The sequence below is a fragment of the Rana temporaria genome, chromosome 6 (genome assembly GCF_905171775.1).
Source record: "Rana temporaria chromosome 6, aRanTem1.1, whole genome shotgun sequence".
NCBI classification, from domain to species: Eukaryota; Metazoa; Chordata; class Amphibia; order Anura; family Ranidae; genus Rana; species Rana temporaria.
Window position 1 is genome coordinate 74,468,113 of NC_053494.1, and position 26,094 is coordinate 74,494,206.

A 26,094-nucleotide genomic window follows, 5' to 3' on the forward strand; every position below is an offset into this window, starting at 1 on the left:
ACGGCTCCCTGCCCCTCTCACCCTCACCACCCCAAGTCTGACGCGGTGGACGATGGCGGATGCCCCCCCTCTCCCTCTTTCCATGTTGGCCACGTTCCCCCAGTAGGCCACCCTCTCATTTTGGGTACTGATCCCCATTGGGATCTTGGACTGGGGTCCGAGCCCCCCCTCCATAAGGACTGGGGTCCCGGACAGGGTCCATAGTGATTCCGTTAGACTGTTTGGCCTAGGCCATCTTGTCATGTTTCCTATGTTCATATTTTCAACCCACTGATACCCTGATTGACCCTTTAGGTCGCTATGTGTTCTTAAAGGGCTCCCTAGCGGGACATATATACACGTTAGCGTCCATCTACGCCCCTAACACAAATCAGTTGGGTTTCCTCGATTCTACATTGGAACGATTGGGGGAATTTAGAGAGGGCTTCCTGATCTTGGGGGGAGACTTCAATGTCAGCCCTGACCCCTTGCTGGACACATCCCACGCTAGACCAACGCATTCTCATGCGTTCCTTAAGCATTTTCGCAAATCCCTTCAGTCCCTCCTGCTGACAGACAGTTGGCGCTTGCTACACCCCACTGACCGTGACTTTAGCTACTATTCCAAGGTACACGACGTTTATACCCGCATAGACCACTTATATGTGGACCGGAACACACTGGAACTCCTGCAATCTGCCTCTATAGGCTCGATCACCATCTCAGATCACGCGCCGATTTCTGTCGTCCTTGCTCTTCCCTCGGGATCGCGACGCTCCTGGACATGGCGGCTCAATGATAACTTATTAGACGATATGGGGGTGGTGGGCGAAGTCTCGGGTACCTTGTCCCATTACTTCTCTGAAAACTCTACAGGAGATGTGAGTGAGGGCACGTTGTGGGAGGCCCATAAGGCCGTGGTTAGAGGGGCATTGATCTCTCAGGGGTCCCGGTTGAAGCGGGAACGCATGGCGGACTTTCACAGGGTGTACACCGCCCTCCAGAAGGCTGAACTCCACCATAAGGCGACGCGAGGACCAGAGGCACTGAGTAACTTGACTGAGCTGCGGGAATTGCTCCTGCGCCTTTTGGACAGACAGACGCACAAACGATTCCGCTACATGTCCCATAAGTTCTATGAACATGGGAATAAATGCGGGCGCATGCTAGCGCGAGTGCTGCGAGCTCGGACTGCGCAGATGCATGTCCACAAGCTGTATTCCCCTTCGGGGGAGCCGACGGTGCTGTCCTCTAAAATTGCCGCGGGCTTTCGGGACTACTACGCCACTTTATACAACTTGAACTCTGGACTCCCCCCCTCGGCGTGGGACACCAAGCGTCAGGCGATTCGAGACTACTTGACCTCGTCGGGTCTCCCTTCACTCACGGACGATCAGTCTTCAATCTTAGAACAACCAATTACCCTGTCTGAGCTCAGACTGACAGTTAAGTCTCTACCCAATGGGAAGAGCCCGGGCCCGGATGGGTTCACTAAGGCCTACTATGCAACATTTCTCTCCCATTTAGAGGCACCCTTGTTGAGTTACTTCAACTCTATAGCAGAGGGCAAAACAATTCCCCCGGAAGCTTTATTAGCTCACATCACGGTAATTCCGAAAGAGGGCAAGGACCCAGCCGCTCCACAGAGTTACCGCCCTATTTCGCTCCTCAACCTGGACGTGAAGATACTAGCAAAAATTTTGGCTAATAGGCTCAAACATCTGTTGCCCGGACTTGTGCACCTTGATCAGACGGGCTTTATTCCAGGCAGGGAAGCCAGAGACAACTCCCTGAGAGCGATTCAGCTTATTCACTGGGCCCGCTCCCGCACAGACCCCCAGCCCTATCTTATCTTATCAACCGATGCCGAAAAGGCATTTGACCGGGTTGATTGGTCATACATGCAGGAGGTGCTTAGCCATTTCGGCTTGGGACCCCGCATGTATGCTTCTGTCTTAGCTCTTTACTCTGATCCATGTGCACAAGTGAAGGTGAACGGTACCCTTTTTTCCCGCTTCCCCATCAGGAACGGCACGAGGCAGGGCTGTCCTCTCTCACCCCTCCTTTTTGCTCTGGTGCTAGAGCCTTTGCTCCGCACTGTTAGAGCAAACGGTGATATTAAGGGTCTGCAGGTCGGGAATGTGGAGCATAAGCTTTCGGCTTATGCTGATGATGTCCTTTTCCACCTAGAGAACCCCCTGATCTCATTGCCGAATCTGTTGAAGGAACTTAAACACTTCGGAACCCTATCCAACTTTAAAATAAATTATGGGAAATCTGAGATCCTCCCCGTTAACTTGTCACCGGATCTAGCGAAGAGACTTAAGGACGCCTTCCCATTTTCATGGGCCAAGACATCTCTGCGCTACCTAGGTGTACAGCTCACAGATAGATATGACGCCCTATACAATGCCAACTTCCCCCCCCTGCTAGCCGCAATTAAGGCGGACCTTTCCCAGTGGACTCGCACTGCCTTCACCTGGCTGGGCCGGGTGAACGTGGTGAAAATGAACGTTTTGCCCCGCATCCTTTTTTATTTTCAGATGCTTCCGATTCGATTGCCCAGGCCGTTCTTCGACCGCCTCTCTAGCATGCTAACTGAGTTCGTTTGGAATGCACGTAAGCCCCGAATAGCTCTTAAGATGCTGAAACGCTCTAAGGCAGAGGGGGGATTGGGATTCCCTGACGTTAGGCGATATTACAGAGCGGTGGCTCTTCAGAGGATACTCAATTGGCGTTTCCATACTCACTCGAAACTCTGGGTGTCACTGGAGAAATGTCTTGCGGGACGGAACCTATCATACGCACCATGGTTACAGCGGGAACACAGGGGACTTTCAGAGACGACTTCCCCATTGACGAAGCATGTACTTGCGGTCTGGGACAGAATGAATGTTGAGCTTCAATTGTCTCCCCCTGTGTCGCCGCTGGCCCCATTGGGTGGCTTTCTTTGGTTCCCTCCGGGAGAACAAATAGCCTTTTTTGAACCATGGTTGGATGATGGAAACGCCAGTTGCGGGAAACTTATAAAAGACGCTAAACTCCTAGCTTATGAGGCCCTCCCTACGGGACGACACGGCCCACGGATGAATTTTTGGCGCTATAGGCAGCTGCACCACTTTTTTGGGAAACAGGGCCATAGGATCAGGGACCCCTCCTCTCTTACCCCGTTTGAAAGTCTTTTTGCTAGTGAGGATCCTACCCCCCACTTGGTATCGGAGCTGTACCGCCTGCTGGGGTCTGCTGCCCCTCTGCCTACACCTGCTTATATACGGAGATGGGAGAGGGATCTGGATCAGGTCCTGACGGAAACACAATTGACCCATCTCTACCGCCTCACTCATACCTCATCGGTAGACTCTAAAACCCAAGAGACAAATTTTAAAATTTTGTCTCGCTGGTATCGGGTGCCGGCAGACATGGCATGCATTTACCCTACTGAATCCGGGTTGTGCTGGCGCGGGTGTGGGCACAGGGGCACGCTCTTCCATGTTTGGTGGGATTGCCCCTTGATTGTACCCTTCTGGGCAGACGTTAAAGATCAGATACTGATAATCACGGGAATTGATATCCCCCTCTCTCCGGTGCACTTCCTTCTCCATGTCCCGACAGTCCCTCTAAGTCAGTATAAGAAAAGTGTTATACCACATCTACTTAACGCAGCCAGGCGGCTGCTTCCAATTTACTGGAAGCAGTCCAAAGTCCCTGGTCGTGAGGACTGGACGCGGGTGGTGAGTGCCATCGGAGAGGCTGAGAGGTGGGTGGCGACCTGCCGCGACCGTAGCGAACAGCATACGGCCATTTGGGCGCCGTGGACGGATTACGTCTCGGGCCCTAACTTAGTTCCCAGTAGCCTAGATGTCGCCCTGCTGGAACTTGCGGAGCCCTCCCTTAAGACCCGCAGGCTGCAGGCTCTCGCTGGTGGAGAGGATGAGCCCCTTGCTAGTTAGATAAGGACGTGGCCGGTCGATGATGGAACTTTGGCCTGGAGTGATGCGCCCGGTGTGGAAGTGGATGTGCCCTTCGCCAGCTTTTGAGGTACGCACTGCTCCTCTTTCCCCCCTTTCTTATCCCCCCCTTCCCCTTTTTTTTTTTTTTTTTTTTTTTTCCTTCCTTTTTTCTTTTTTCCTTCTTTCCTTCTTTTCCCTACCCCCTCTCATCCTCTCCCCCTCTTCGCTCTCTCTACGCCTCTCATTTACTACTCAGTTTCTGGGGCTTCTCCCTCTTTCCCTCTCTCTTACTCTTCAGTTTTATCTCTTTTCTTAATTTCTGTGATATTTGCCAGTGGGACTTTTATGCCTGTGTATGTTAGACACGCTGAGAGGATAACCGTAAACCGCTACTGGACCGCTACTGGACCGTGACTGATATCACGGCCCCGCCTAAGTGCCTTGGCTGGCCCCATGGCCCTGGCCCTCTGGCTCACCCGGGGGCGGTGGGTGGTAGTTGGAGGCCTCCCCCCCCCCTCCGCCCTAGGTGTGGGCACGGACCCAGGTCCGGGCCTTGCGGCCTCTTAGCCCCCCTATTGTTTCTAGCTTCTTGCAATGGCACATATTTGAACTCCCTGCCTGGCTCATCCCCGGGTTCGGGGGGTTCGGCGGATAGCTTTTTTCCTCTGAGGCTCCGTTCTGTTGTTGTTTGCCTCCGTGCCCTCTTAGAAGGCCGCCCACCTGGCTACCTTGCCGCCCTGGGGCTGACGCGGCTGCCGGCGCCCTCTTGGGTGGCGGCCGCCGTGGTGGTCCCCGGGCTTACAATTGCGTTTAATAAAGATGATGATAGATGCATATAAGTTATAATTTGTCCGAGGTAAACCTTGGCTGTTTGACGGTCCTGCGAGGCCGGATTGTGATATGTAACAACCCCGTTGGACGTGCCTGTCCTATACCTTATATACCTCCCTCCCCCCCCCCTCTTTATTTTCTGTACCTTTTATTCCTTCAATAAATACTGATTATACAAAAAAAAAAAACTTTTCACTCACCCTCCAAACCCCTTTCACGATATTTGCCTTACTTCACCTCGCAAGAGAGGATTAATATCCAGAATTTATAAAAACCTAAACGAACACAATACACCAGACAAAACACGTCAAATTTTACAGTAGGAATCAGATCTGAATGAATATTTCTCTACAGAACAATGGGACAATATGATTAACATTTTACGAAAATGCCCCAAGACAGCCTTCATCAGAGAATCTGCCATCAAACTTCAATACAGGTGGTACCTCACCCCAGTCAGAATTAATTCATTCTATCCAACAACCTCTCACCTATGCTTCAGAGGATGCCCAGTGCAAGGTTCTCTCATACACACACCCTCTGGGAATGCTCAAATCTACATGGCAACAAAATACAAACAAATCAAAATAGAACAAATTACAGGTAGAATAGAACTAACACCTAAAATGTGCCTCCTTTTCTATCCTATTCCTGATATTCCTTTAGCCCACACCAGACTAATACACACTTTGCTCAGCGCAATACACTGGGCTATAGCTCTTAACTGGCGTTCCTGTACTGTGCCATGGTCTCAGATCATGAACTGCATGCTTGCCATCAAACTATCAGAACAAATTGATCACACATTATTTGATACTATGAACGCATACGATAAAAAATGGAAACCTTGGGATCTATCTCTGTTGATTAATTGAACTACGCTATAACACTGTTTTTTTTTTTTTTTTTTTCTAAAGTGTATTTTTGTGCGTGTGCTCGAGAGAGGAGCCGGACTGCAGGAGTTGGAAGTAGGCAGGCCTCCCCCAGAGGCAATCTGCCACCTTTCTCCATGCCCCGGGTGGCAATGGCGGGTGTGTAAGGGGGTCCTCCCACACAGCCCGCCCTACCTGCTCCGCTTTGAAGCCCAACGGGGCAGAGGGACTCCCTATAAGGGAGTGAGAGGATCTAGCCCGCTCAACCAGCCCTGTTAGTCCTTCGCCTCTCTTTTAGAGACCACGTGGTCAAAGTGCGTGCATGTTAACCCAATTTCGAGTGCGTGTGTAGGTGTGGTGGTTTTTGTGGGAGGGGGGTGGGCGCACTAAGCGCAGGCTTAGCACACCCACCGGGAGCCGGGCTGAGACCACCAAACTCAATTCACATGTAGCCGAGACCGGGATCCGAACCCCTAGCTGCAGAGGTGAATAGCTTGTCAGCGCAGTGCCAATCGCGTTAAGCCACCGCAGCTCCTTATAGCTACGCTATAACACTGTTAACTTTTTTATCATTAAAAAAAAATCCACTAGGCTCCTATGTCTCTTTAATACGATGTCAATGATTCGATTTATACATCCCATGATTTATTTCCCTCCCTTTTTATATAACTGCTACTCATATTTTGTCTACTACTCTCATTTATATATATATACGTGCTTCTTGCCAATGTGCGCTTAAATTGTATTGAGACTTATTTTTCAATAAACCGTTTGTAAAACAAAAAATAATTATAGAAAATTGTGGGTTGGGCCTGTGACGGATCCAATCCCACACTCTGCTGAGTGCTTCCATCAGTAATGACCATCAGAGAGAGATATTATTACAGCTGCATTGAATACAAGTCTAGCCGGAAATAGCTTGTAGCATCTAGCCAGGTTTATTGGCAGAATCCAGACTTTTTATACACTTTTAACACAATGGGTTGAATAAAGAGGTAGGGCTGACTCATGGATACTCCCCCCTCCCCTGTTTTAACACCTTTAGCAGACAACTATATAATTAGCATGTTAATTAACACAGCACAGGTGACCAGACCGTCTCTGGAGGTCAATGTGATCAGCTCTTTCAATGTTAATGTATTGTTCAGAATTAACTGTTAATGTATTGTTCAGAATTAACTAAGAATAGTCTTTGGGCAAATCCAAGAAAACCGTCTCTCAAAAATGTAACAAAAGATTCATATAGCAATAACAAATAGGGTAAATGTGGCACAAAAGGTGCCTGCAGCCAGTGTCCGCGACAGGGCCCATCTAAGGTATGGGTGTCCCTTCCTAACAATACAGTGGTAACATCAGGGTATTAATTAGGTTGTATCTGGTAGTACGTAAGTGGTTAATTGTCCTTGAGCTGGTGTAGTTGGGGCCTTTGATTGGTTGACAGATACAACTGGTTAATCGGGAGTATACAGGCTAGGCATGTGCAAAAGGGAAAATTTCGTTTCGTTTCGTTTTAATTCGTTATTTAATTAATTTCGTTAAGTTAGGTTCGTTACATGTGTTAAATTCGTTTTCGGAACTCGTTCGTTTTCGACCGAATTTCGAAAAATCCGGTCGAATTCGAAAATTCTCTCTTTGAATCTAATTTCGAAATTCGATCGGAATTCGAAAAAAAAAAAAATCCAGAATTCCAAATCGAAAACCCGCGGACGAAATTCGATCGGAATTCCAAAAAAAAAATAATAATTTTTTTTTCGAATTCCAAATCGAAAACCCGCGGACGAAATTCGAAAAAAAATAAAATAAAAAAAAAATTCGAATTCCGATCGAATTTCGTCCACGGGTTTTCGATTCGGAATCGAAAACGTTCGTTCGGATAGGGTAAATTCATTAATATTGCAATTCGGGAATTCGTATGCATCCGAATAATGAAAAATGCGTCCGAATTTCGATTCGGAACGAAACTAAATGCACATGCCTAATACAGGCCTTCAAAGACCTTAGACCGGGCATAAGCTGTCATGTGTCATGTGTCCATCCTCGGCACAGTGGTAGAGAGCAATGTAGAGCCGTCCAGCAGATGTAAAGCATTCTCGTACTTGTAGGAGAGAGGAGGCAGCAGGGAAGCCGGTGTTTTCCGGGTTCACTGCGCGACACACATGGTGTCAGTGGGGAGAAAGGGGCAGTAACGCATTTCAGAGCATGTGCCGCTCCTTCATTAGAGGTCTGCACTTTATTAAATTTTGCATACTACACTTAGAGACGCCTTTCTTTTCCTTTTTAACATCTTCAGAGTTGCTTCTCCTCTAACCAAAGTGCTGCCAGAAGTGCCATCTCATCACTATCATCCCTCTGACCAGCTATCCACCTCCACCAGAGCACCCTTATTTACCCTCTGTCTGATGGAGGATGTCTTCTCCTAAAAATGTGTTGAAAAGCTACAGAAGGCATAGTATTGGTTTTAGAATTGATTGTTGTTGGAGAGAATACAAGATCAGTTGGTGATCCCAGCACTAATGACTTGTTTCTGCTACCACAACTACAAAGAGCAAGGAGGGAACAGTGGGACTTTAAATGAAGCAGTTCACAGGCGGGGAAGAAGGATCAAATAATCAAGTTTAATGAATGTATTAACAATGTATTAATGTATGAAAGGTGACATGTGTCATGTGCACACGAAAACAACCTACATAGACATATACATATAATAAACATAAATCATTAAACAGTAAAAAAGATTATAATCATGAATAAAAACAGGTGTAAATTCAGCAGCACATGACAACATGATGTACAGGTGCAGGGGCGGACTGACAACTCATGGGGCCCCCGGGCAATAGAAGAGTATGGGGACCCTCTGGCTTACAGATGGCCACCACGCCAGGAGGTAGTGCAGAGGTGGGCAGCTAAAATCTTGGGATATTCACATTAAAAGCATGTCATTTTCGGACATATCAGGGACAGATCTAAAAAAAACACAGATTTTTACATACTGTCCCTGGTTTTACTGAGCCTGGCAACCCGGATGGGGCCCCCTAGTGGCATGGGGCCCTCGGGCAGTGCCCGAGTGACTCAATGGTCAGTCCGCCCCTGTACAGGTGTAAATCATAGCAGGTATAGATGGGTATCGTCTTGTTGGGACAGGTAACTGCATCCTTAGTGCTCTGACGGTTAAAATGTGGCACTATCTTTTCAGCTTCAGTGTGGTCACACTCGGACCAGGTCTGTTCTTGACCCAGGAGCTGCGATGCACTCTGTGTGCCCTCCCCTTCCCCCTCCTCCCCATTAGCCCCTTACGGGGGCGGGGCCGTGCGGGGGATCGGGCAGGTGCTCTCACCGCATTGGCATCACGTCTCCCTCCCCATGTGGCGTCACATGTTGGCGCCGCTGGGTGTGGGCGTTTATCTCCAACCCAGCCGGCTCAAGCTGGAGGCGGTGGCGCTGGCTGTGGGCGGCTCTCCTTTCCGCCCGGGCTATGGCCCCGCCCCATGCTCGGCCTGGCAAACGTGACGTCAGCAGCGAGTTCTGGCGCGTGCGGGACGCATTTAAGGCGTCCTTCCGGATCCAGCGCCCATCTCCACCTATATCCGCAGACGCCATAGCTTTTGATAAAGCTCCTGCCTCAGCACATTTAAGGTAATGCCTGTGACCCTAGCACTAACCTCCCCCTTCACACATTCTCCCATTATGTTGGTGAATCCTAATTGGACCTACTTTCCTCCTTTAGTTACCTACTCACTACCTTCATTACCTTTGGCTGTGATGTGGAGATGGGTGGCCTGTACTCCGGAGGTGATGCCGGTGTGCTTTCGTGCTGTGCTGGTTTCCTTGCCGCCCCAGCTCCTGGGAGAGACCCCTGGCCCATTTTTCCATACTGCACCCTGATGTGATATACATACATTGTAAGTACCTGAATTGACATACTGTCCGTTCTAGTGCACCTGGCCAATACTTTGACACAATCATACCTTAACATTTCAGATACTCCTAGCATCCTCCCCTGAGGAAGTGTTTTTACAGAAACACAGAAACGCGTCGGACACTAAGGATGCAGTTACCTGTCCCAACAAGACGATACCCATCTATACCTGCTATGATTTACACCTGTACCTGTACAGGTAGAATGGCACTTCTTTGTGCGGGCGTAACGTATCCTATTTACGTTACGCCTCCGCAACTTTTACAGGCAAGTGCCGTATTCTTAAAAGAAAGTTGCGGCGGCATAGCGTAAATAGCCCGGCGTAAGCCCGCCTAATTAAAATTATGAAGAGGTGGGCGTGTGTTATGTTAATCAGGCTTGACCTGATGTGATTGACGTTTTTCCCACCGCAAGGACGTCATTGGATTCGATGTGAACGTAAATGACGTCCAGCCCCATTCGCGGACGACTTACGCAAACGACTTAACATTTTCAAAATTCGACGCGGGAGCGACGGCCATACTTAACATAGGATACGCCTCATATAGCAGGGGTAACTATACGCCGGGAAAAGCCTAACGTAAACGGCATAAATGTACTGCGTCGGCCGGGCGTACGTTCGTGAATTAGTGTATCTAGCTGATTTACATATTCTAGGCGTAAATCAGCGTACACGCCCCTAGAGGCCAGTGTAAATATTCAGTTAAGATCCGACGGCGTAAGAGACTAATGCCTCGTTTCCACTGTGCGGATCGGTTTGGTACGGTTCGCTATTTTGGGTGTTTCCATTATGAAAGCGTGCCATAAAAGCGAACCGTACCGGACCATTCAGGGTCCTGCTTCTCATGTGGGTCCATAGGAAAATGGAACGGTACGGTTAGGGCGGAGCTACTGGCGCCACACGGTACATTACACTGATTGGTGGACAGAAAACAGCTATGCTGACGTCAAAGCAAAGCGCCAACCAATCACCATGACGCTAGTCCATATAAAGGAGAAGGATGCCAGCAAACAACAGCAGGGTCTGGTTATCTGAGGAACTATCTACTTTCTTAGCAATTATTGGTGATGGCGTTATTCAGAGTGAGCTTGATAGATCACTGAGAAATGAAAAGGTCTATAAAGATATTTCTCAGCGGATGGCAGCCGAGGGATTCGAACGGACGTCGGGCCAGTGTAGGGCAAAGCTTTAAGCTCAATACAAAAAAATGAAGGACGCCAACAGCCGTAGTGGAAATTGTCCAACTGCTTGGAGGTGGTACGATGCCATGGACGCCATTTACGGTCATCGGCCAGCAAACCAAGGCAGGGAGGGAGATCTGGACTCTGCAACTGTAATTCTCGAATCCATGGTAGACCCCTTTGGTAAGTAATTTTTTTTAAACTTCGCATAGGATATCGCTCTGCTAACCATTTGAAATAAAATATCTAACCATATGTTTTTTTTCAGAAACAGTTGATGGACTCTCCAATGATGCATCAAACTTTTCAGATGATGGACCTTCAACGTCTGTCAGTAGCAACAGTAGTTTTTCATCAAGCCAACCACAGAGTAGCCAACCACAGTGTAGCCAACCACAGTGTAGCCAACCACAGTGTAGCCAACCACAGAGTAGCCAACCACAGAGTACTCCCAATGCACCCCGGCACAATGGTAAGACATGATGATAATAAAGACATTTTTAACTGTGCATTGTCTTAAACTAAACGGCAGTGGGACAGATATGCAGAAGGTACAGTGGTGGAAAAGATGAGAAGGGGGGATCAGTTGTGGAGGAGATGTGCAGGAGGTACAGTGGTGGAATAGATGAGAAGGGGGGGGGACCAGTTGTGGAGGAGATGTGCAGGAGGTACAGTGGTGGAATAGATGAGAAGGGGGGACCAGTTGTGGAGGAGATGTGCAGGAGGTACAGTGGTGGAATAGATGAGAAGGGGGGGCCAGTTGTGGAGGAGATGTGCAGGAGGTACAGTGGTGGAATAGATGAGAAGGGGGGGGAGGATCAGTTGTGGAGGAGATGTCCAGGAGGTACAGTGGTGGAATAGATGAGAGGGGGGTTCAGCTCTGGGGGCAGATGAGCAGTGCTGTGTATTGGTGTAGCATCTGCTGATCATCTGATCAGGGGGAACAGAAGTGGGCACAGTCTAGTGGGGCAGATGAGAAAGGGGCTTACAGTATTGGTTGGACAGATGTTACCAAAAACAATATTTTTTTTGTATATTACAGGTGAAAGAAGAAGGTTGCAGTTGGATCTGCGCACAGTCATGGAGGATATGCGGGCAGCAGAAGAAAGGCAGCTGGGAAGAATGGATAACCTTTCTGAGAGGCGGTTTCAAGCACTACGTCAGGATGCACAGGAAGCTATGCGCCAGGAGGCAGAAATTGACCGGCTGCAGATGGAGCAGTTGGCTACCTTCAACCAGGCCTTCCTCGGTGTCCTTGGTCAGCTTGTTCAAGTGATTGGAGCCAATCGTCAACCCAGGTCACAACCCAGACAGTAGTGCCTTTCATGCAGCACAGGACCTGTACCCATGTTGACTTTTCCAGAAAATGAGATTATTTTGGGTTTAAAAAGTTATATTTTATTTTATTAATAGGCTACTTTTGAGCCAGCACCGATCACACAAGATTGGACACATTTCCTTCTTGCTGCACATGGCTTTAGTTGTAGTGCTGCTCTGATTCCCTTCTGCCTCCTTTGCATTATCACCCACGCCTTGGAAGGTGCAGCCTGGATTTCAGCAAAAGGCACCTCCGATCGCTTCTTTTCTTTTTTACTTTTGCTTGTGTAGATGCAATTTTGAATATACTTGGCATTGTTGGTTCACCTTTTCCTTACATTTCCTAAATGTTTTTTTCTTTGTCTGAATTTATCACTTCCTGTTCCTTCTCAGTAAACTTGACAACATCATCAGAGCTGTGCTTACTGAGGAGGAACAGAAAGTGAGAAATTCAGACAAATAAAAAAAAAAACATTTAGAAGTGAAGTTGAAGAAAAAGAAAAAAATCAAACTATGCACTGGCTTACAAAAAAAACCTTTACAACCTCTATAGGTTATTGTGAAAGAGATGCTACATTTTTAAAATGTTTATTTCAAAAAGATGTAGGCAGATGATTTTTTTGTTGAATAAAAAACAAAATAGACTTCTACGAGTATTTCTTTTCTGTCCCACTTTATTAAACATATAGCAAAAACTAATTAAACATTTTATTAATTAACGATGAGAAATTAAAAGTTAAGGTGCCGGGGGGCGTGGCCGGATGTGATCGAGGCTAGACGTGTCTCTTCAGAGCTCCGGCTGCCATCCGATACATACATCCTGATTATTGCGGCCGGATCGAGCATTCAGCACCGCAGAGAGGTTGCCTGGCTGGGGGAAGCACTGAGGAGTATGGGGATGTCCTTCTCGGCCGCAAAAAAGAAGCAGAAGCAGAGATCTCAGCCTCCGAAAGAGCAACGGCAGCTCCGCTCTCAAGGCAGCATGGCGACTAGTCCCGCCCACGCCATCTGGATTTCCAGCTCCTCCGCTCAGCGCGCCTCTTCTCTCCCAGGCAAGATGGCGCTGCAACAAGACGCTCTGATGCCAGCACCCGAGGGGTCACCCCCTGTCTCACAGGAGGTTGAGGTGGACGCAGCTGCGATCACGGGTCCCATCCTGGAAGCCATAGCGGCCTCAAAGACTGAACTGGTGAGTCGCATGGACAGCCTGGCGACTGAATGTAACCTCATCCGCCATGATCTGGACAAGATCAGGGGTAGGCTGACCGCTGCTGAGGACCGTATCTCGGGGGTAGAGGATATCTCCCATACACATGTCTCCCAACTTGCGGAGCTGCATGACATGGTCCGGTCCCTACAACACCGTGCGGACGATGCGGAAGACAGGCAACGACGCAATAACATCCGCGTGGTAGGCCTGCCTGAGGGAGCAGAGGGAATGTCAACGGCCACCTTTGCTGAGGGCTTCTTCAAGACCCTGCTCGGTCTGGGGGATCTCCCTCCCACTTATGTGGTTGAACGGGCCCATAGAGTACCCACTGCTGCTCGGCCATCGGGTGCCCCTCCCAGACCGTTCCTGGTCCGGTTTCTCAACTATAGAGACCGTGACATGCTGCTGGCTGAAGCGAGAAAACAGAAGGAGCTAAGGTATGACAACGCAAGGATCATGCTTTTCCCTGACTTCTCGGCGGAGACGCAGAGACGCAGACGCTCCTTCACGGATGTGAAGAGACGACTCAGAGAAAGAGAGCTCAAATACAGCATGCTGTATCCAAGCCGTCTTCGCGTGCAATTCAAGGGGTCGGTGAAATTCTTTGACAACCCGCAAGAGGCCTGTGAATGGTTGGATCGGTCGCGGTGAAGTTTGCAGCTCGTCCAGAATCGTTATCGTTACCTTAGATGGTCTCTTCAGGACCCTGTCGGGGTCTGTGTTCCTGTTTTTGCAGTTCTGCTCTACACATGAGGATGCCTCCTCTTGCTGGTTTTGCTGATTCTCCCCTCTTCGTTTTTCTTTTTTCTTTGATTACCAAATATTATTTTCAGTTTTATTGGAGGGGGAGGGGAGGAGGGTGAAATTTATTGGGAATCCTTAATACTAGACCTCGCTGATTGAGTCCTTGGGGTGCCATGTTCTGCTGTCACGGCCGGCTGAATCCCCGGTGGGACTTGGCCACTAGGCCCTTGCTCTATGTACTCTCCCACAAGGCCGCAATATAACTGAATTTGATCAGCCAATGGGGCTTTGATGATGGGCACAAGTTTTCTTTTTTCTCTTTTTTTGTTATACTATGTGCACGTCTAAGCCGAACTATCGTCACCGACGGTGGAACTCTGACAGGTTTGTTTGTTACAGGGATGAAGCTGCATACCGGACAGTTTTTGTTTTAGTTTCTGGTATAATGGCAGGGGGGGGGGGAGGGTTTTTGACCAACACCATGGGACCTTTTTTGTTTTTTGCACCTTTGAACTACACGGACTATTTGACCTGCTGCAGGTTTCTCTGGCTCATTTTTTCCTATTCAATGGTCATGTCTTTGAGAATGTATAATTTTACAATAGGTAATGGATAGTAGAATTAAGATACTGTCATGGAATGTCAGAGGTTTGAATAATAGGTTCAAGAGGACGGCGGTATTTCAATACCTCAAACAAGTCAGGCCACATATTGTTCTCCTTCAGGAGACACATCTGGAGGGTAGTAAGATCCTAGCAATGCGTAAGACCTGGATACAGAGGGCGGTTCACTCCACCTATTCCACATATTCTAGGGGGGTTTCAATCCTGATTAGCAAGGCCGTGCAGTGTGTAGTTCACCAGGTATTCACTGACCCTGGGGGACGATACGTGGCCCTCCTCTTGAATTTATCGGTTCATAAGCTTTTATTGGTAAATGTATATGTGCCTCCTCCCTTCCAATCTAAATTGTTGTATGACCTGCTGGTGACACTGGGCCCGTATCTCCATGTTCCGACATTGTTCATGGGAGACTTTAATGCCATCCTTGATCCGGTGCTGGACTCCTCCAATGCTGCTAGGACGGCCTCGGGGGATCTCAGTTCTTGGGTCTCGGTGGCGGGAATGACGGAACTATGGAGGTGGAAACATCCGGATGTAGTAGCTTACTCTCACTTATCCACTACGCATAGGTCGTCGGCTAGGATAGACTTGGCGTTTGGCAATGCCCCTATCCTACAAAATGTATGCATGATGGAATATCTAGCCGGGGGCCCCTCGGATCATAACCCTCTAATGGCCACCTTAGCCTTCCCGGACCGGGGGACGAAGGGGGGCTGGAGACTATCGCCGGGTTGGTTGGTAGAGGATCAGGTACTAGAACACCTTAAAACTTCCATGGCTACGTATTGGGAGACCAACGAGGGTTCGGCTGAACCCCCGGTGGTCTGGGATGCGTTCAAGGCAGCGACCAGGGGGGAGTGTATCTCGGCCATTAAAGCAGCCAGGAGGGACCATAATCGGGAATGTGAACTCCTGACGGCCAAAGAGCGGGAGAGTGCTAAAACACATGCAGACTCTCCCTCGGAGGCCAACTATGTGTCCCTACTGGAGGCTAGGCGTGCAGTTGCCCTACATTTTTCGGACTTAGCCCATACTGAGGTGAAGAGTAGGGCGGAGACTATTTTTGCAGAAGGGGACAAAAACGGTAAGCTTCTAGCTAATCTAGCTGCGGACCCAAAAACGACAGTCAGTGTACCTGTAGTGAGGGGGAGGGGAGGGGCCTTGGTTACAGATCCCGCGGAAGTTCTAGACGAATTTGTGAGGTACTACTCAGCTCTATACTCGCCCATCTCGGCGTATGACTCTGCTGGGTTGGACGAGTTGTTGAGGGAGGTAGCCTTGCCCCACCTGTCGGACGAGGATGCTGAATCCTTAGATAGGCCCATCTCGGTTCTAGAGATAGAGGCAGCAATGCAGGCGTTTCCTCCGCAGAAGGCGCCGGGGCCTGATGGGTTCCCGGCGGATTTCTACAGGACCTATAAGTCTCAATTGGCGCCTAGACTGAACCGGCTCTTTAGGCACTGCTGGGAATCGGGGGCCTTGCCTGAGTCCATGATGGAGGCGTACATGGTGCTCCTTTTAAAACCAGGCAAGGACCCGATGGAGTGCTCATCCTATAGGCCGATTGCTCTACTCAACATGGACCTTAAGATCCTTACTAAGGTCTTGGCGTCGAGATTGGCTGGAGTCATTTCGACCCTAGTGGAGGTTGACCAAACAGGGTTCATGCCTGGTATGTCAACGGACACAAACTTGAGGAGGCTATTCACGCATCTCCAATTGGATAATGCTGAATGCCCGGGTAAAGTGATTGTGTCCATTGACATCGAAAAAGCCTTTGATTCCGTAGATTGGCAGTACATGCACAAAGTATTGGAGGAAATGGGGTTCGGTCCTGGTTATCGTAAGTGGATTAAGTTGCTATATGCCAACCCTCGAACGGCTGTTCGGATGGGTTTTAAGATATCCCCATTCTTCCAAATTGGTCGGGGTACAAGACAGGGGTGCCCGCTTTCCCCCTTCCTTTTTGCGTTAATGATGGAGCCTATAGCCAGGGCACTTAGAAAATCGGGGGAGGAGGGGGGGATCCGAATTGGAACGATTGTAGAAAGTGTGGCGCTCTATGCAGACGACCTGCTACTATTCCTTAGGGATCCGGGGGTGTCGCTTAAAGCAGCCTTACAGGTTCTGGACACGTTTGCCTCTTTTTCGGGCCTGCGTGTGAACTGGAACAAGTCCTCTATATTACCTCTAGGTCCCGAGGCCCAGATGCAGCGGGACGATGCGCTACCGCTGCAGTGGGTGTCCTCTATTACGTATCTGGGGGTTAAAATTACTGCCAATATTACCGACTATATGACTTTAAATCTTCTCCCATTAGTGGTTACTCTGAAACAACGGGTTCAGGCCTGGAAGAAATTGCCCCTTTCGCTACTTGGAAGAGTCAACCTGCTTAAAATGAAATTTTTACCAGTTCTCCTATATTTTCTGCGTCACTCCCCGATGTGGGTTCCCAAATCGTTCTTTACATCACTGAACGGTATAATTGGGTCTTTTATTTGGTCGCCTCAGTCTCCCCGAATAGGTGTTAAGGTCCTCCAAGAACCTTGGGGTCAGGGGGGGCTGGCACTCCCGGATTGGCAGAAATATTATCTGGCTGGCCAGATGGTTTTTGCCAGGCGCTGGTTGCTGGCAGACGAGGGGGACACGGCCACTATTCTGGAGGCGGCACTGTTGGGGTCCTATGAAAGTCTGAGGTTGGCTCTATACAGAGGCCCAAAATCTACCCTACCGTTAACAACCACTATGAGGGCTACCATTAGGGCATGGGAGGTTGCTACCACCATGGTCTCGCCTTCGTATTTGGGAGTCTCGCCCTCGGCACCTCTGTGGTTGAACCCAAATTTACCGGACTTTTGCTCTCTCCCAGACCCAATGATCTGGGCCTGTGGGGGGGTCAAACTGCTGGAACATGTTACTAGAGAAGGTGACTTGCTCTCATTTGACCAGCTAAAGACCAGGCATAATCTGCCGAACTCCTTCTTCTTTAGATACTTACAGCTGCGCCATGCTTTTCAGGCCCAGTTCGGGAGCCGTAGGGTGGAGTCTCTTCCCTCGGCAATGGAGAATTTATTAACTACGGAGGATTTATCTAAAACCCTGTCCACAGTGTATAAGGCCATGTTTACAAAAACCCCTATTGGGGTGTCTAGGTGTAGGGAGAGATGGGAGAGTGAGATTCCCGACATTCAAGGGGAAGACTGGGACGACATGTGGGACCACCCCTTCAAACACCTGGTCTCGGCTCGGGATCGTCTAATCCAATTTAAATTTTTACATCGCATTTACTATACCCCAGCCAGGTTATCACGTATTTACCCCGCCAGTACTGGCCAGTGTTCGCGGTGCAATTATACCCCAGCGGGCTCGGAGCATATATTCTGGACATGTCCTCAAGTTCAGAACTTTTGGGCAGGGGTGGTTGAAAATCTGTGGGGAGTACTGAGTGTCCCAGTTCCTCTAACTGCTAAGGTCTGCCTCATCGGGTTGGTTGAGGAGGTAGTTCCCTCCTTAGCACACCGTACCCTTTTAAATATTGGGTTGTTTTATGGCAGGAAGGCTATTCTACTGAAATGGAAAAACTCCAATGCCCCTACGTTATCTTTTTGGAAGGGACTGATTAACTCGGTAATACACATGTACAAGGCCACCTATAGGTCGAGGGGTTGTGATAAGAAATTCAAGAGGGTTTGGCAGGCATGGTTGGACTCATCAGACACGGTGGGTTAGAGCTGTGGCTTGACTCATTGAGGGCTCCGCCACTGCCTTAGAGTCTACGCTAATTAATGAGGATATACAGCGATCTATACACCTGATCTGAGTATTTGAATATGACATGTTTCTATATCTATTGAGCTAGGGAGGCCTGCGGGCACTATACTTTTAGGATTTCACAAGGTGTTTCTATGTTGGACTGCTATGAGAGGGTGGTTGGTCAAGGCTGGGGTTGGGGTCAGGGGTGGGGGGTGGGGGGAGGGTATACGTCAGTCAACTGTAATTGTTGTTGTTGGGTGTGTCGGCCCTGCGTGGCCTGAGTCTAGGTGGGCATGTTGCCTATCTGGTGTGAATGGCTGTTTTTTTGTGCGCAAAAATCAATAAAAAGAATTTTCAAAAAAAAAAAAAGTTAAGGTGCCGCATCAGAGCCTCACGTATATCACTGCACTCTTCTTCCATATCCTGTGCTGCTGTTACTGGTACTGGCTCTTCTGAAGATGTATTCCAATCCTGGTCAAAGTCTTCTCCATGACTTTCACAAAGATTGTGAAGAGTACAGCAGGTTAGGACCATGGATTTGGTAAGTTGAATGTCACTGTCATTCCTCTTCATAAGACACCTCCATCTACCCTTAAGTCTCCGAAAAGCATTTTCCACAACAACACGTACCCTGGATGTTTTCTTGTTGTAGGTTTGCTGCTCTGTTGTTAGGCGCCCATTGTCAGGAAATGGTTTCAGAAGCCAATTTTGTAAAGGGTAGGCAGTCTCCAAGCACATAATAGCCAACATTCACCCCACAAATGTTCTTAGTGCTCACCGGGTACAGTCCTCCCTGGCCAACCCAATCCCAAAGTGTTGACAATCGGAGAACCCGAGCATCATGCAAACTCCCAGGCTTTCCTACATCCACATTCCAGAATAGTCCCTTGCCATCCACTACTGCCTGGAGGATGATGGAATGCCAGACTTTTCGGTTGAAGTAGTCAGTGTGGTATTCTTGTGGTGCTATTATTGGTATGTGTGAACCATCAATTGCACCAACACACTGTGGAAGGCCCCACCTGTTCTCAAAGTACTCAGCCATGTCTTTAAGCTTTTCCCTGTCCGGAAAATGAAAAATTTCAGGAGCTAGCAATGTGCACACAGCCTTACAGAAGTCCTGCACACACCGACACACTGATGAGTTGCTGACACCAAAAAGATGGCCTATACTCCTGTATTCACTGTTGGTAGCCAGCTTCCACAGTGCAATGGCAACTCTCTTCCTCACAGGCAAACTTACTCTGAAGTTTGTGTTTTTCTTTTCCATTACTGGACGTAGCTTGGCACAAAGGTATAAGAAGGTTTCCTCTGACATCCTAAAATTCTGCACCCACTGTCTGTGTGTGAATCCTGGAACGTTCACATTCCACCAATCATTGGCACGAGGGAAAGCCCAAATCACTGGTCGGCGGCGCTGCTTTGCCAAAAGGAGAAGCATCTGAAAAAAAATAAAAATGGTAACATATCTCAAAAATTAAACATCATTCAAGTCATTATGTAAGTCAGGTTGATAGGTCGGTGTATGTGTGTGGGTCAGTGTGTGTGTGTGTCATATTGGTGGGTCAGTTTGTGTGTGTGTGTCAGTGTGTGTGTGTGTGTGAAATATTGGTGGGTCAGTGTGTGTGTGTCAGTGTGTGTGTGTGTGTGTGTCACATTGGTGGGTCAGTGTGTGTGTGTGTCAGTGTGTGTGTGTTACATTGGTGGGTCAGTGTGTGTGTGTGTGGGCCAGTGTGTGTGTGTGGGCCAGTGTGTGTGTGTGTCACATTGGTGGGTCAGTGTGTGTGTGGGCCAGTGTTTGTGTGTGGGTCAGTGTGTGTGTGTCATAGTGTGTGTGTGGGTCAGTGTGTGTGTGTCATAGTGTGTGTGTGTGTGTGTGTCACATTGGTGGGTCAGTGTGTGTGTGTGTCAGTGTGTGTGTGTCACATTGGTGGGTCAGTGTGTGTGTGGGCCAGTGTGTGTGTGTGGGTCAGTGTGTGTGTGTGTGTGTATATGTGTGTTTCAGGTAAGTCGGTCAATTTGTGCTTACCCTATAGCGCTGCCGTCTTTGTCTTAGCCGCACAGATGTGTACTTCTCCTCCCGGCTACACATCCAAGCTAAAAGTTTCCTTTTCTTTTCTGCTGTGTTTCTCATTGCCGCTCGCAACCTTCTCTCATACAGTGCGGCATGTATTTTGCCTATAAAGAACCAAAAGGCTAGCAGAGAAAACATGAGCTGCTGAATGACCTCCATTGTTGTTTTTGTTGTTTGGTTGACGCTGAGTGACGCTGCATCACGTTTCTCGTCGCACTAGAGTGACATCATGAGAGGCATTTTTTCTAAAACCTGTATGGCCCTGGCGGTCCGACTGGCAGTGGAAACACTCACCAGAATAGACCGGACCATTCTAAACCGTTCCATTCTAAACGACCCGAACCGATCCGCTCAGTGGAAACGTAGCATTACGTCGGTCGGATCTTAGTCAAATCTAGGCGTATCTGATTCTATGAATCAGTCGCATAGATACGACTGGCCGGACTCAGAGATACGACGGCGTATCAGGAGATACGCCGTCGTATCTTCTATCTGAATCTACCCCCATGTTGTCATGTGCTGCTGAATTTACACCTGTTTTTATTCATGATTATAATCTTTTTTACTGTTTAATGATTTATGTTTATTATATGTATATGTCCATGTAGGTTGTTTTCATGTGCACTGACACATGTCACCTTTCATACATTAATACATTGGTATTTTATACATTCATTAAACTTGATTATTTTCATCCTTCCTCCCCGCCTGTGAACTGCTTCATTTAAAGTCCCACTGTCCCCTCCTTGCTCTCTATAACCGGGATGGAGGCACTTTCCCATGCCTCATTTAAAGTCCCACCAATCTCCTTTTGCCTGCTACCACAACTACAAAGAACAGTTTATACTGTACATTGCTAAAACATAACATTGTTGTTAACAAAGCATTTTTTGCATAACTAATTCCATTAAACTCTGTTTGCAGATTCACTTGAAATGGCCAATGAGTTTATTCTAAAGAATGCTGAAAACATATTGAACAGTGTGGAGCCTACTTGCAATGAAATGAAAACACCGGTGGTGGAGAATGAAGAAGTAGGGGGGCGAGCAGTTGGCAATGACACCGATTTATCTGACTATTTGTTTCCCCTGCCAGCTGTAGAGGAAGGAGCTGCTATTCTTGTCACCACAAAAACATCTGCTAGTTTTAACCCAGATCTAGGTGTGAGAGGAGATACTTTTGTGGAAATGTCACAATGCATGGTTTTGGAACAAGAAAACAAATGATATGACAATAAAAAGGCCGTATTTGCTGTATTTGGATTAATAGCAATGTATAAACCTTTTTTTTTTTTCATATTGCAATGTTCAGTAGAAGTAATGTCTTGTACCTTGTTAGCCATCAATTAATGCCAAAAGTATGGAATTTAGCTGTTATCCTTTAATGGTTACTTTAGGCTATTATAGAGGCCATTTTTTATGTTCACATTTTGGAATCCATGCTTAGAAATATAATTATTCTGAAAGTCTCTAGGAGAATTGAATAAAATGTAACTATACAACTACAGTATATCTTCTTAACACATTTACCCAGTTCATGCGAACAGACAAAAAGTTTAAGCGAACAGGCAAACCCTGTTAAAGTCTATTGGACACGAACATGAAAAATCAAAAGTGCTAATTTTAAAGGCTTATATCAGGGGTACTGAATTAAAATTCATGGGGGTCCGGTTGGAAAAATGTTGTTCCAACGGGGGTCCGAATGCCATTTTAGTGCTATGGCTCCACATGATATCCTCCACTTCACAGCGCCACCCCACCACCACAACACGCACACACCTTTACGATCCACACACACATCACACTTTGTGCTTTTTTTCTTTCAACTTTATTGAAATGTCAAAATACATTTCATTCATTTTTATGCACCCACAGCTCAGTTGCGGTACATAGAAACGGTATGCATTTTGCACCACACTGCTCAGCATGCAGGGGTGCTGTTGCAGTGTGAACACTACACATAGAAAACAATTATTTTCTATTGCCCTTGCAGAGACCTGTGTTATGCTAGTGCATAAAAAACAGACACCCTTTTACATCAGTTTCTTCAGTCCCCCCCTTTCACATCACAGACCCCCTTTTACATCAGTGTCCTCAGGCCCCCCCTTACGTCACATCCCCCCTGCCTCATCACAGACCCCCCATCACAGACTGACCGCCAAAATCACAGACCCCTCATTACAGACTGACCCCCTATCACAGACTGACCGCCCAAATCACAAACCCCCATCACAGACTGACCAGACCCATCACAGCCTGACCTGACCCATCACAGACCCCCATCACAAACTGGTCCCGACCCATCACAGACTGACCCCCCAAATCACAGACCCCCTATCACAGACTGATCCCCTCAATCACATACGACCCCCCCAATCACAGACTGAACCCCCCCACAATATCAGACCCCCATCACAGACTGATCCCCCCCAATCAAAACCACTGTCCTACAGCACAGCACTCCCCCCCTCCTCACAGAACCCTACCTTTTTCACACAGGACATGAAGCGTGGGCACTCTGGACAATGGGCGGGACTTTTCACGTTAAAATTTAGTGATTTATTGCTGGGACCGCCTCACTGCCTAGCAACCAATCCAACACTTTTTAACTTAAAAAGTCCCGCCCTTTGCCCAGGGTGGTCGCGCTTCATGTTTTGTTTGATTAAGACTAGCAGTGAGGGGAGGGGGCAGTGCAGTGATATTAGCGAAGGCACGGACATGCCGCGCCTTTAATGATTTGTATATAGCAACATCGGCATCGGGGATCCGGGTACTGCCCTAGGTGACATGTAGGGATGAGGCCGATGTTTGAGTCAAACATAAGTTTGACTCGAACATCGGGTGTTCGCCTGTTCATCGAATAGCAAACAATTTGGGGTGTTTGCAGCAATTTCGAAAGCCGTGGAACACCCTTTAAAAGTCTATGGTAGAAATCAAAAGTGCTAATTTTAAAGGTTAAAATGCAAGTTATTGTCATAAAAAGTGTTTGGGGACCTGTACCAATGCCAAAAATTTTAAAAACTGAAGTTTTTTCGGGAGCAGTGATTTTAATAATGCTTAATGTTAAACAAAAAAAGTGAAATATTCCTTTAAATTTCGTACCTGGGGGGGGGGGGGGGTGTCTATAGTATGCCTGTAAAGTCCCTGCGCAAAATGACTTTTCGAAAGGGAAAAAAGTAATTTAAAACAATTCGCGGCTAGGGATGAGCTTGGTGTTCGACTCGAGCGTATGTTCAACTCGAACATCGTCTGTTCGTACGTTCGACGAATTTCGAACAAAATGGGTCGTTCGCGCCAAATTCGAGTGACGCGCATCGGCCCATAATTGACTGCGGCATTGCGCGCTGATGATTGGTCAAGCATGCACCATGACCCTGCATGCTTGGCCAATCACAGCGCGCAAAAATGAAGAACCATAATTGGCCAAAGCCAGGGTGGCTTTGGCCAATTATGGCTCAGGGGGTTTAGTACACGCCCCACACTATATAAGGCCGCCTGCAAGGCGGCCGCGTGTAGTGTGTTCCGGCTTTGTTAAAGAGAAGTCAGACAGTTAGAGAGAGAGAGAGATAGATAGAGACACAGTGGGCCGGATTCAGATACCTGAGCGTATCTTTATACCGGCGTAACGTATCTCAGATACGTTACGCCGCTGTAAATTTGGGCGCAAGTTCTGTATTCAGAAAGAACTTGCGCCCTTATTTACGGCGGCGTAACGTATGTGTTGCGGCGTAAGGCCGCGTAATTCAAATGGGGATGTTGGGGGCGTGTTGTATTTAAATTTGACTTGACCCTGCGTTTTTTACGTTTTTTTAACGGCGCATGCGCTGTTCGTAAAATGTCCCAGTGTGCATTGCGCTAAAGTACGCCGCAAGGACATATTGGAATCGACGTGAACATAAATGACGTCCAGCCCTATTCGCGAACGACTTACGCAAACGACGTAAAATTTTCAAAATTTGACGCGGGAACGACGGCCATACTTAAAATAGGATAAGCCGCACATACCCCTCATATAGCAGGGGTAACTTTACGCCGGAAAAAGCCTAACGCAAACGACGTAAAACAAAAAGCGCCGGGCGTCGTTCGTTTCTGAATTGGCGTAAATACTAATTTGCATATTCCTCGCATTAAACATACGGAAGCGCCACCTAGCGGCCAGCCAGAAAATGCAGCCTAAGATACAACGGTGTAAGACACTTACACCTGTTGGATCTTAGGGATATCTATGCGTAACTGATTCTCTGAATCAGGCGAATAGATACGACCTCTCGCACTCAGAGATACGATGGCGTATCAGGAGATACGCCGTCGTATCTCTTTTCTGAATCCGGCCCAGTGTCTTTTCTAATAGATAGATAGATAGATAGATAGATAGATAGAGCAGGCAGGCTAGTCAGTTTAGTTAAATTTGCAGTGTGTAGAGGATATATATACATCCTAGCTAATGCGTTTATGGGCAAAAACACGGCAAACGTGCAGTAAGAGCGACTGTGTTTATGGGCAAAAACACAGCAAACCTGCAGTAAGAGTGACTGCGTTTATGGGCAAAAACACAGCAAACGTGCAGTAAGAGCGACTGCGTTCATGGGCAAAAACACAGCAAACGTGCAGTAAGAACGACTGCGTTTATGGGCTAAAAACACAGCAAACGTGCAGTAAGAGCGACTGCGTTTATGGGCTAAAAACACAGCAAACGTGCAATAAGAGCGACTGCGTTTATGGGTAAAAACACAACAAACGTGCAGTAAGAGCGACTGCGTTTATGGGCAAAAACACAGCAACTGCGTGTATGTGCAATTAAATAGCACACGTCCACTAACACTGAGTACTATGTTTAAGTGTAAACTAAACACTATGCAGGCAATACAACACGTTAGAGCACTGCAGCTAGCACAATCTACTACCTAACAATAGGAATAGCTGATCTAGCTAAGCTATACAGTGTTTTTGCCCATAAATGCAGTCGCTCTTACTGCACGTTTGCTGTGTTTTTGACCATAAACACATTAGCTGTTACAGCATGTGGGCTGTTTTTTTGCCCATAAACGCAGTTGCTGTTAGTGCACGTGTGCTATTTAATTGCACATATATGCATTAGCTGTTACTGCACGTGTGCTATTTATTTGCACATAAATGCAGTTGCTGTTACTGCATGTGGGCTATTTAATTGCACATAAACGCAGTCGCTCTTACTGCATGTGTGCTGTTTATTTCTGATTTGTCCTGTGCAGGCTATTAAAATGTCTGGAAGGACAACAAATAGAGGCAGAGAGTCACGAGGGCAAGGTGGCTTTGCATCTAGAGGCAACGCTGGTGGTGGACACGGTGCATCCTCTTCAGGACGTGTCCGTCTGACAGGCTTGTCCTTCTTTTCGGGAGCTGGCCGTGTTGAGCCTCAACATGCAGAGAAATTAGTAGAGTGGATGACCAAGCCGTCCTCATCCTCCTCATCCTCTCTCACCCAGGCTGAGCTTAGTTTGTCTGGCAAAGCAGCTGCCAAGGCATCCTCTTCCCTCTGCACAATGGCATCACACAATCCTTCCCTAGTCCCACATGTTCTCCTGAGGAGTCCCCCGAACTGTTTCAACACAGTGTTGGGTACATGCTACATGAAGATGCGCAGCGTTTTGAAGGCTCCGATGAC